This window comes from Corvus kubaryi, unplaced genomic scaffold, assembly GCF_017639235.1.
Source record: "Corvus kubaryi isolate FWS band 111438036 unplaced genomic scaffold, C.kubaryi_AGA036_p1.0 37395, whole genome shotgun sequence".
Lineage (NCBI taxonomy): Eukaryota > Metazoa > Chordata > Aves > Passeriformes > Corvidae > Corvus > Corvus kubaryi.
This window is the reverse complement of record NW_024581134.1, coordinates 5826899-5839522: the sequence shown is the minus strand read 5'-3', so window position 1 is coordinate 5839522 and position 12624 is coordinate 5826899. Positions and strand designations below refer to the sequence as shown.

Sequence of the window (12624 nt, the reverse complement as noted above, 5' to 3'; positions counted from 1 at the left end):
GATCTTACAGGTGAAAAAGGAACATTTCAACATCAGACCATCACTTAACATCTCCTACCAATTCTAATCAATCAGCTCAGCACCAGCAGTTAATGAAACACGAACCTTCCAAGGCAAACACCACCAATCAGACATACTTGTGCTTCGGGTTGGACTATTTGCATAAAACTTTGGCAGGTGATGAAACAAATCCACTTTCTCAGCAAAAACAAACCTCACAGTAGTTTTGCTGATAAACTACTTTTTTGGGGTTTTTTTTCAGATTATTTCCCAAATTCATTCTCTGCTCTGTGTTTAAAGGTTACACAAGATGAATCCCATTGATGAGTAATATCTGAGTAATAACTTGTGGAAGATAAAAGTGTCACCACAATTTTGCTGCCCTAAGCTGATCTGCTGTCTCACTTCTAGCTCCTTGAAAACAAGGGGTGAAGATTTCATTTTAAATGTCCAGGTGAATTCTACTTTTACACCACTGTCCCTTCAATAACGAGGACACTCCTGCAGACACAGGGGAACCTAAAGCTGACATCCCTGTGATGAAACCCAGCCCAGAGCCTTCGGCAAGGCAGGGCTGAGTGAGCAGCATGGGGAGGGCAGCAGGCTCAAACAAGCCTCCCTTGATCAGGGACTCGGGCACAAAGCAGAGCTTCTGCAAGGGGAGAATTGCTAAAATCTCATCCAGCACAGATAGTGCTGCAGCCCAACAAGGCACAGCTGAAGTGTCTAGAAAAAATCACTGTTTCATCATAACAGGTTTGGCTCCCCTCAGCTTCAATGAGCCACTTTCAAGAGTCAGAGAGTCCACAGGATTCCAGCTTTGCAGGGGAGGTTTGATACAAACTCAATCCTTGGCAATCCAATCTCAGGTCCCCATTCTAACCTCCACAGGCCAGACCAACCCAATCAACCCCTCCAGCCCTGTGTTGCTTTTTTTGTTACACCATTCCCCACTCTCCAGCTTCCTTCCAGCAATGGGTGGCACCTTCCCTGCTCCTGCCTTTCTCTGTAGCACTGGGATCTCTCCAAGGGTTTTAGCTTCCACATAAAGAGGGAATCACAATACCAGGATCCAGCTTGGTCCCAAGTTACTGCACATTGACTGCATGAAATTGTTAAAGCCTGACATGTACATGTGCTGCTCTAATGGACTCTGCCGTTCTAAAAGTGCAACACAAGGAATGCCCCTGGAGTCAGAATTATTTAGAGAGTAACACACCCCACTGCTATACGTAACAAAGAATTGAAGGAAATAAACCAGCAGAAATCTCTTTATATTTCCCATAAGGATTTCTTTGGGGTCACCTTTATCTTTACTCTATTAAAAAAAACAAAACAAAACAAACCAGAAAATCACTGTTGGCTTTTTTTTTTTTTTAAGTAGGATTCCTTGTACTGTAACACTGACTCAAAGATGAGACTTTATTTTTTAAGATGACTTATCAGGTAGTTTAATCTGTATTCCTGCCAAAGCAAGACTATTCCTGACAATATTAGCACATTGCCTATTCTTGTTTTACCTCTGCCAGGGCACAGAGCCTCAGATCTACCCCCCCTGCACATCTACAACACTGTTAATAGCTCTGGGAGGGGTCTGCCAAGAACCACACCAGCAGTGAACCCCTCGGCACCATTCCTGGTGGGCAAACTGCTCATTCTCTGCTCAGCAGCCCAGACTTGGAAACAGAACTGATGACTCACTTCTACAGCTTTCAAGAAAAAAAGCTCTTTTAAAAGAGAGTGATTATCTAAGAAATCTTTCCAACCCCGTGCCTCCACTTGTGCTGTGACTGAGCAGGAGCTGTGCCTGTGGTACCTGGGTACCCCAAGAGCAGCATTCCAGCTTCCCAGCTTATCACCAGCATTCCCAAACACCGCTCTGGCTCCGGCTTTTAAGGCATTTCCCTGTGCCACTTACTGTGCAGTATAAATTAAGGCTCCATTCAATCCAGGCCTGTCTGCTCTCACAGTTCCAGCATTTGATCCAAGTGCATTTTGGTCATGAATGTATCTACCAAAATTACATTTCTTTGAGGTGTAATGTTGCTGCTATTCCCATTTAAAGACTGAGAAATTACATCACCAGAGGGTAAAACAGACCCACAGCGGCACCAACTCCTGGGAAGTTAACACTTTGTTATGTCTCTGAAGAGAATCTCAAGGAACCTACCTAAGACCACATAAGAAGCTCCTGGGGGAAAAAAAAACCAACCCAAACAAAAAAAGAATAAAACCAAGCCTGTTTCTATTAACTAACTGATTTATAAAACCACAAATATGGTGAGTAAGCAGAGCACATTCCATATTGCAGAACACAAAACCATGCAGCCAGTCTGCAGCAAAGACATAAAACAGAAGTGTAAATTCTTCTTAACAGATATGAGATGCTAGAGGAGTGTTTCAAACTGCTTAAGTTAATAAATAATTTAAAAAAAAAATTGGTTCTCAATATTAAAAAACCAGTTGTACCATGGGAAATATTTTAAAACTGGCATGGTTTATGCTTTTGGGCAGCTGTAGGTTAGCACTGACATGTTGCTATAGAAATATTGGGCTGAAACCCCAATACAAAAGCTTGTTTGGGGACTGCAGGGCTCATGCCCCACATCTCCTGCTATGTAACACTGCACTGCAGTAATTATGTCAGTTATTGTATTTATAACAACATTTCCCTGGGAGACTGGAAATGCAACATTCCAACTAAAGGCTAAACAATTAATTAATTTTTGGGGGTGGACAAAACAAGTCATCAGCACAATCTGGATGAAGATGGCTGAGGGCACACACCAGCAGGGCACCGGCCAAACCTAAAAGCAAGTTCCAGATGGATTCTGACGGAGCAAACCCAATCCTCTAGAAATAAACCATGAGAAAAAGGGGCAGAGCTTTTCCTAAACTTTCTTCCAACAGTTTTCACTCAGTTAAGAAGTTTTGTGTTTCACAGAATCGCGATTTTTTTTCCATTCCACAGAGAGAGAAAAGTGCACTGGAAAAGTGCTCTGTAACAGGGAGGGGGAGTTGCTGAATTTCATCCCTGCCTGTGAAAAAGGATTCATGAAATGAGACAGGTTTTATAGGACAGGAACCACAGTCCTGACTGAACACTTCCAGTGTGTTGCCCCAGTGTTTCACAACCATCACTGAACTGTCCTTAGTTTACAGCAGTTGCAAGAGAAGTGTTAGAAAAGCAGAGGATTTTTATAATCAATATTGAAGTAGGTCAATTTTACAAAAATACACAACACCAAACCCAAGAATGGTTTCAGGTGTTGATACAATTTCCTATTATCTTTGTTAATTTTCTGATATGACTGAAGATCAGGCCACTGAATGTAAAAATATTCTGTAGATGGTGAATTTATACAGTTAAATAAGAAGCAACCCTTTCACTAATTGAGCTTGCCTTGAAGTCACGGGGTTTCTAATGAGCCACCTCCAAGAGTAACTGCTCAGCACTTGTGTGAACATTTCACTCAGAAACTCTAAATCAAAGCTGCTTTAATGTAATCAAGAAAAATGAAAATCTAAATTTCCATTGTCCCCATCATTTTTTATACCCATCCTTTAACCATAGATGTGAAAATAAGTGGTATTTAACTCCTTGGTGTTTCTGTGCTTGTTAAACAATCTGGTATTTTATCTGCCTCAGCTTCTGGGCAAGTATCTGTTTTCTGCACCAGAAAACAGAAAGCCAATTGTATTTTCATTAATTATAATCAGAATCATTATCCTGTTAGACCAGAAAAGAGCTATTATCTGAGGAAACCCTATCCTGAGAGATGAGCTACAAGGCTTGAGTAGAGCAGGACAATCCCAAGGAGTTTTCTGCTGAGCAACTTTTGCAGGATCAGCTCTGCAGCATTGATGGATTTCCATTTTTAACATAACTCACTTCCAGACAGATTTATAAAAGTTTTTTTTATAAAAATCTTCCAGACTTTTATAAAAAGCCTGTCTGATTAGTGTATCTGAAAGTTCAATGCAAGTGAAGATTCGTAATACTCAGTTTTAAAAATCTTACTAGCAATCAACAGCTTAAATTGCAAGCATTTTTAATTTGAGGAGAATCAAAAGCTGACATGAAAACTTAAGAAATTGGTACTTATAATTTATTTCTCTCACTACCATATGCTCAGAACATTTGCTTCTCTCTCAGTTAATGATTGCACAGAGCAGTAACTGTCTCACAGGACCCAGAGTATTAAAGTAGCAGGGCTACACAAATGTAACTTCAGAAATGAATCCCAGTACTTTCTGCAGAGCAGGAGATTCTGGTGTTATCATTCTGGTAATATTACCTGGGTAACAAGAGCCAGTAGATTTCCTCTCTCCTCCTTTCTTAAGGAATTAAGCTTTCCACCTACACTTTTCTTCCAAAGGGGATCCAACAGTGACTAGTTTAACATAGTGCTCAGAAAAAGGGATAAGAATTCATGAATGCTTCCACTATATCCACCCTCCTTTCTACATCATATTCCACACAAACATGCAAGTTGCTCCTTTTGTGCTTGCAGAAATTCTTCATTCACTTAAATCAATGTGCTTCTTTGCAGGATTTGACCCAAATATTCCTATGGAAGTTTTACCACCACATGGGTGGATTGTCTTTATTTTTTTTTTTTTTTCTATCGTGTCTATAATCATCTCTCTCCAGGAAATTAAATACTCCCACCTCCACCCTCACCTGCATTTTCAATTTGGCAGCTATCTGCAACTCCATCCCTAAAAATCAGTTTGATGTTTGTGGGAGAAGGTTTCTACAAAGAAAGAAGGAACACAGTGCTATTATTTAAGGATTTAATCAGTAATTAATAACCACAGCTTCTCCTCCAACCCAAACAAAAAGCCCAAAACCAACAAAGAGGGATTAGGAGATGTGATGTTAAGATTTGGGTTCATCTGAATATCTGGGAGCACGCTCACATTCCAAAGAGCTGGGTTTGCTTCTGGGACAGGAGGTAAAGATCAAGTGTCTAATGGCTATAAATGAGTATTAGATGCTCTTACCTCATCACTGTCTGTGTGTCTACCTACAAATTCCTTGTTTGTAGGGACAGATGAAAGAAAACCTGCACAGCACTGTCCCTTTGTGATCTGTGTTTGTCACACAGGTCAGAGAGAGGCAACGCTTTCTCATCCCAGCACTTCTGAAGGATACAGGGGAAGAAGCAGACTGTGCACTATATTTTATATAACTGGATGTTTTAAAAGTCTCTGTTTGAATATCCTCACCAGGGTGGTCACATCAGAGATATTTAAAAGTAATGTGAGAAGGGAGGAGGCGGGAAGAGAGAGACTCTTGCTTTTGGGAGACAAAAGGTATTTCTGTAGCTCTAAGCCTTGCTGTCTTGTGAGAAACTCCTACAGAGCTTTAATCTTTATCACACTCTATCAAAGTGTTCCTTTAAAATTAATTTCAGTTAAAAGAAATTAATCTTGGCTACTCTCAGCCTTAAGCATGAAATAACTAATTTTCTAAGTTCGTTACAACACAAACAAGGAACTCTTGTTTTCTACAAAACTTTACCACAAGCAATCCAGCAGCATGAAAGCAGCTTTGCACCTGGAGATGAAATATTTCCTATCAACAGACACAGTTTTTAACATCAGAAACACCAGATTAGGGCTTTGCTGCAGGATAAAGAAGCACAGAACTCCTCATTACCCGGTCCAAGTCTCAGTAGCACTATTTTTTTTAATGGTGTTCTGTTTAAAGTTTGGCACAAGGTGTGACAGTATCCCTTTATATCAACAGGCACTTGGAATCTCAGCTCTACAAAATAAACCCAAGGCAGGATGGCTGAGAGTCATTCCAGAGGGACGAGCACGTTTCCCCTGGCCTGGCTCTTCTTTCCCAACAGCTCCTGTGCCCAGTGACAGCAGGGTGACAGCACCCTGCTCAGACTTCCTTTCATGGGGTAAGAGGGGTTTTTATGCAAAGTACTTTCTAGCCCGAGCTTGTTCACACTAACTAAAAAAGCTGAATTAAGAGCTAATTAAGTCTGTAATTCCCCTTTACATTCCATCTCACCATCAGATCGTGGTAAAGGGGAAAGAAAGAAAACAAGTTACCTTCATTTAAACAAAACGAAACCGTCTCAAACTGTGGCTCCCCAGGGCAGCTGCAGCTGAGTTTGAAGTGAACTTAAACTCTGCCAGTGCCTCTGGGTAGGCAGAGCTGCTGCAACCAGTAGCTGAAATGCCCTTCACCACAGGTGACAGCTCCTAAGTAAATAATGAAACAGCAGAAGTCAATAAAATAAAAAGTCTCTGGCTAAAGATGACATTCCCCAATAGACAGACAGAACAGTATTATATCTCATTTTTAAAGGACTTGAGACATATTCTGCTGTTTAAGACATCTGTGTTCATGAGCTTACTCAGTTGCACATGGCACTTTTCATCCAATTTCATACCATTTCTCCTGGTGTATCTTATTGACTTTAAACAACCCTCATAGCTGAGGGAAACAAAACTGCAAGAGGCATTTTGTATTTGGGATGTATTTCTTTCTTTTCAAATCTTATTCCGATTTAAGGCTGGGTCCAAGCTGGTACCAGCAGCAGGACTTTCAAACCCATTGTTATCTTGCCGCACAGGGGCACACATTTGCAATATGTGTGAATTGATAACTATATTTTCCCTTGTTCTAAAAATAATTTTTAAATGGGAGTGGTTGCCTCATCAGCTAAAGGAGCTGAAGCAAGAGAGCAAAGTCCTTGTGCTGTTCCCAAATCAGTGCAACAGCCACATTCCTCCTGAGCCAGCCGTGAGTGACCTGCACTACCGCTGTGGGGAGGGAAGGGAAGGGGGAGGAATCTCCTTTCTCCGCTCAGTTTTCAGCCCCTGGAGATTCGGACTAAAGTAGCCCCAGGTGTTGATCTCACAAGGAAATGGGTTTTATCCTAAGCACTAAAAGGCCCACGAGAGCCATTATGTTTATTTTTATGTATCCTCCTTGAAATAAGCACGCGGCAATTTTTGTTCCCGACCAGTTGCGATCATGTACGAGAGGAAATCCTCAGCTCCAAGTTCCCAGGGCAGGGACTGCTGCCGTTATTTATTTGCTGTGTAGAGATCTGCAATAGCATTTATCAGGTGAGAAGAACTTCTCTGTTATCAACCCCCCACCCCCAGATAAGTCTGAGAACTTTACAAATAGGGCCGCTCATGATTTACTGGGCTTTCAGCAACGGCCACACTGATGTCGCAGGTGAGAGAGTCCCTTGAACCCGCAAGAGAACAGGGCAAGTTTTATCTCAACCCCTTTTTAACTGTCAGAAAAACAGCTTTTAGAGAGACTCTGCTGCAGCTGTTTACAAAACATGCATTGTTTAAGGTACAGGCAAAGAGTAAGCAAAATTAGACAACACTTTAAAAAAATACATAATCCCTTCTAGTGCTTCCTTTCCAGAATATTCCAAATAATGAACACTACATCTCCTAACAGAATTTGCACAGAGAACCTCTAAACTCAGGGGATCACTATATAAATATATATATTTTAAAATAATAATAAAAAAAGCCTTTGCCTGTAAGCTGCTGATTGTCTCTCCAAATTCCTCCAGCTTTATTCCATTTCCCTCCTTCCAGCCTTAAGTGCTTTTTCCTGGACCAACACAGTAATTCCTACTGCTCATTCATCTAAATCCCCTCTAACCCTTTAGATGGCTTGTGAGATACTGACTCGTGGGCAATTTCTTATCTGAAATATCAGAAAAACTGCCAGATATTTTCATATTTTCAAACTTCATTCGTGTCAAGAAATTTCTAAGCCAAGAGCAACGTTTTATATGCTATAAATCAGGGAGCACAAACGGACGAGGGACTGTCAAATACAATTCCTAACAACTGTATGAGCAGCACCACTAAAGTAAACTGAGAAGGAAAAGCCAAACAAGAGGGTTTTGTATTAAACCAGCAAAACATATTCAGGCCTGTGAGTAAGGCAACAGCTGCAACTCCTCTGGGGAGATCCACACGAGCAGAATGAAATGATGCAGCTTCATTTTCAAAGCGAAATCAATAGAGCTGTTGCAGCAGGATGCTTTTATTTTAATGCAGAAAGTAAGATATATATGGCAGTGCAAGGAGAAGAGAAAATACAGCAGGGGTGCTTCATGAGCTACAGATATTTTATTATGCAGTGATATTCATTCTTTTAGGTTTATTCTTATGATACTATTTAAGTCTAATACTCTACAATCTCATAAATGTGTAAATTTTTTTATTAAGCACACTTGGGAAGTACTGCATTACCATAGTTTATAAACCCATTAATTACAATTTCTAGAAGTTACTGGAATTGCAATTCAGGTAGCACTAAGTTCACCCAGAATCAATCTCAACCTGTTTCATCAGGTATCTTCGAACCTCATGGGGTTTTTTGGAGGTCATGTAGCTGCCAGGTCCCTCCTGGAAGCTGTTTCTTCCACCTTTTTCAGCCCTCATTGCCCAGGCCGTATGGCTGGGTTTGTTTCTTAACTCTTGCTCATTTCCCTTAGTATTCATTCAGTTAAAAACTTGAAATTTGTCATTCAACAGATGTTCCTTTTTGCTGCACACCACAGGTCCTTCTCTCCCGTTCATCCCACGGGGTTTTATGCCAGTGCATCCCTGTTATTTAAATGAATTCCATCTGCACCCAGCTTGCATGCTAACACTTAGGGTGAGTGAAGGTGTGGATTTCCAGCACAGCTGACTTTTCCAGCTGGGGAGCCCCAGAAGAGGTTTGCCTCCTGTTTATCACTTCCCTGCTCCATCCTCAGCCATATGATCCCTTTGTTTTGCCCTGCACAAGCACTGGTGTTGTTCTGACTCCATAAGCTGGTTCAGGGAGCAAATCCCTTTGGGGGAGGGAATAAATATTCCCACTGCCTTAGGCCCTTTCAGCAGCAGACACACTACATCTGCTTAGGGAAATTGTGAAAGGCGACTTGGAGTGTGCAACTTCAGAGAAAGAAGTTTTGTTTTGAAGGAGCCATGTGTGCAATCTGCTCTCCCTTTGCTGGAGAGCTGCCAAAAGAGCTCCAGCATCAAGGACAAACGTCAGCGCTGTCCCTCAAAGGCACAGCACACAACTGGCACTGCTGCAGGAGAGCTCCAGTTCTCCAACCCACCCAAACCTTGGGCTGCTTGAGCCTCCAGGGGCTTAAGGATTACACAGGACAGCTCTGGGCTTCTGTGACAGTGACAGAAACTTCTCTGGACTGCCAATTATCTCCACTGTGCCCCTGCTCCGACACACTCTCTGCACAGCAGAGACCTTCCCTACCACTTATATCTGTACTTGAGCTGGAATAGTTTTTCCTACGGAAACTTTATGTTCTGGTCCTTTCGCCTTGGCTAAAAAACTGGAGCAGAATTTTAAATATGACCTTTTTTCAGGTTGGTAAGCAGCAGGGAAGCACTCATTTTGAGCTCCTTACTTTCCCGAGGTAAAGCAGGTCCCAAAAACCGCTCAAGGAGTTGAAAGTGCCGTTTCAAGCAGGGCTTAAAGCAAACTAAGCCTGCAGTGCCACCGAAAGGGGCAGTCCCACTGTCCCTGCCACCTCCTGCGCTGGCATCAGCTGGCTGCTGCCTAGGCTGCTCCTTCTCCATCAGATCTCTTTCCTCTTGACATTATCCTCGAGATGCCAAGTGCACCCAACCAAGCAGAGCAGGATCACCCCTTCAGCAGCACACAGCCTCACCCTGCTTTCCGCCCCTCATAAAAAAACCCTCGTAAATTAAATAGAAATCTGTCCAAATATATGGTTGCTCTTTGGGTTAAACTAAGCCTTATCATCACCTGTACGTCTTACCTTTAAGGTATTTCCAAAAGGTCCACATCCTCACCTTGCTGTGCTTTGCCTGTTTATCTCAACTTCTATTTATAGGCGTTTTTCCCCCTGCATTAATTACCAGCAAACTCGCCGACTCCTCGCAAAGACATTTCTGCCCCACTACCTCCCTGCGACCCCCGCAAGCGGAAAACCGCCGGGTTTGGGGAGCCCTGCCCAGGCACGAGCTGTGAAGAGTTAAACCCTGGGGCCGGCAGCCTTCACCTGCGCTGCCCGTGTCACTGATAAGGGACATCGGCGGTGGCCCCGCGCGGTCACGGCCGAGAGCCCGCCGCTGGCAGAACGGGGATCCCCGGCCGCCCCCGCAGCGGATCCGCGACCCCTCAGCCCGGCAGGACCCCCGCGACCCTCAGGGACCCCGCATCCCCTCAGGGACCCCGCATCCCCTCAACCCCGGCGGGACCCCCCGAGCCCCTCAAGGGACCCCGCATCCCCTCAGCCCCGGCAGGACCCCCGAGCCCCTCAAGGGACCCCGCATCCCCTCAGCCCCGGCGGGACCCCCCGAGCCCCTCAAGGGACCCCGCATCCCCTCAGCCCCGGCGGGACCCCCCGAGCCCCTGAAGGGACCCCCGCGCTCAGCCGGTCGGGACGCCCCGACCTCAGCCCCGTGTTCCCCCCACCGCGTCTCTCAGGGGACCTCAGCCCAGTGGGAGCCCCGCGCCTCCTAAGGGACTCCCACGTCCCTCAGTCCCGGCAGGACTCCCCCACACCGTCCCCGCTCACCTGCGGCCGCCGGGGGCAGGAAAGGGCTCGCTCGCCCCCGGGATGGGGAGAGAAGAGGCGCTGGAAGCCCAGCGCTAACCCGGCCTGTGACGGCGGCAAGCGCGGCGCCTCCACCAAGTTTCCGGGCGGGGAAGAAAGTCGAAACCTACGCGAGAGGAGGAGGAGGCAGCGCAGCCGCCCAGGTGTCACTCGCCCGCCCGCCCGGCACGGCTCAGCCCAGCCCTGCCCTCCCCTTTACCGCCGCCTCCGCCTCCTCCGCCGCCGCCGCCTCCCCGGGCCGCGCACACCCGGCGGCCTTGGCCCGCCCTCCAGGGGAGCCGCGGGGGCTGCGGCGCGTCCCGGGCCTCGACCGCCCGCTGCCCTCATGGCATCCCCGCTGCCCTCGGGGCATCCCCGCTGCCCTCATGGCATCCCCGCTGCCCTCGGGGCGCGTCCCAGGCCTCGGCTTCCCGCTCCCCTCATGGCATCCCCCCTGCCCTCGGGGCGCGTCCCGGGCCTCGACCGCCCGCTACCCTCATGGCATCCCCGTTGCCCTCAGCGCAATTCCCCCTCGAGGCAATCCCGCTCGCCTCAGAGCATTTCTGCTTCCCTCAGGGCATCCCCGCTGCCCTCGGGTCAATTTCCTTTACGTTCGCGGCAATTCCCACGGCCCTCGGGGCAATCCCGCTGCCCTCAGGGCATCCCTGCTCCCCTCAGAGCATCCTTGCTCCGCTCAGGGACAATTCCCGCTCCCTTCAGGGGAAAGGATGGCACTGGATACAAGGGCGTGCTGATTTCCCTGTTGTTTCTATAAGCTCCAAGTAGGTCCAGGTTCCAGTGTTCCTATTGAGGCAACTCCGGGAGCTCTCCTGCTTTCACACCAGCAAAATGACCAACTGCACACGGGGGGTTTAGAAGTTTCCAAGCTGTGTTAGCACAATATCCAAGCTTGGAATTCCTCCCAAAGGAAGAGACCAACCTCCCAAGACCCAACTCATTATAGTTTCTGGGTTATAATTTCTTTCTCTCGTTCATCACGCAGACTCGGAAATGCTCTTTCTGCAGACAAGAAGGCCATGAAGTAATAAAGACAATGACGTTTCTGACAATAAAGAAAAAAAAATAGAACTTTAAACCAGCAGTTTAGAGGAGGATTTATTAGGAAGGAAACCTTTGTCCGTTGAGAGGTAATGTAGTGCAGGTGGAACTAGCACACGCCTGTCTGCACTTGATCGTTTAGGATATCCCAGAGCTGCTGATAAAGACCTAAATGGAGGGAGGAGAAAGTGCTTCCCATGTCCTGAAAACACCTTCTCTGCTTTAATAGCGCTGGGGATCTGTGTTATTCAAAATATTCAATAAATAAGAGGACATCTTTTATTTGGGAACTGGGACTAAATGATCTTTAAGGTCCTTTCCAATCTAAGCGAAATCATTCTATGATTTTATATCAGTTTTTTAGTTCACTTTTTCCATTTTGTGTCAAATTTCCTATGGAGTCTTTCTGGTTCTTTGCTACCTCATTAATTCCTTCTGTTCCCTGTTTTTGTCTGTTGAAGTCTTCCAATGAGGGGCTGTGAGCTGTGCTTGGGAGTGAGTGAGGGATCTTCACGTTGCGCAGGTGAGGCTGTAGGAGATGCGCCCTGTACTGAAAAAGCAGCAAGGCCCTTCTATTATTTTATTTAGATTATTGTTGGAAATCGAATGGAATCGAGGCAACAACATCTTTGCCCACACGAGATCCATGTTTCCACAGGACATGAAGTGTAAAGCGTTTTTGTAGGGCCCAGCTGAGAACTGTGATCCAGCTTTGCAAACCCACTGATTTTGGTTAGGATAAATTAAATGTCAGATAGGATTTCCTCTGAAGCACCAAGGCTGAGGAGGCTGGGTAGCATCCATCAGATCATTCTGAACAAAAAATATTTTAGGAATAAAGCTGGAAGTACATTGCCAGCTTGGACACGAGCACCAGAGCCTGGTGCAGAGACATCAGGCTGGATCTGCACCCAACCTCACACCTGAGCCTGAGCTCATTTATCCAGAACTCATTTACACTGAACAGTCTGGCCTATAAACA

The 12624-nt window shown here is 45.5% G+C and overlaps 1 protein-coding gene across 2 annotated transcripts in view; it reads right to left on the bottom strand.

Moving 5' to 3' along the window:
- LOC121670226 (ligand of Numb protein X 2-like) overlaps nt 1-10774 on the bottom strand; it is a 29464-nt gene extending 18690 nt beyond the window's left edge. Inside the window, exons 1-2 of one of the 2 annotated variants that reach the window (XM_042040136.1) lie at nt 10566-10774; nt 6073-6225 (exon numbers count right to left, since the gene is read on the bottom strand). The gene's annotated coding sequence lies outside the window, so the exon portion shown is untranslated. The remainder of the gene's footprint in view (nt 1-6072; nt 6226-10565) is intronic. The other variant, XM_042040135.1, reaches the window with a different exon arrangement.
- Nucleotides 10775-12624: the final 1850 nt, after the last annotated feature.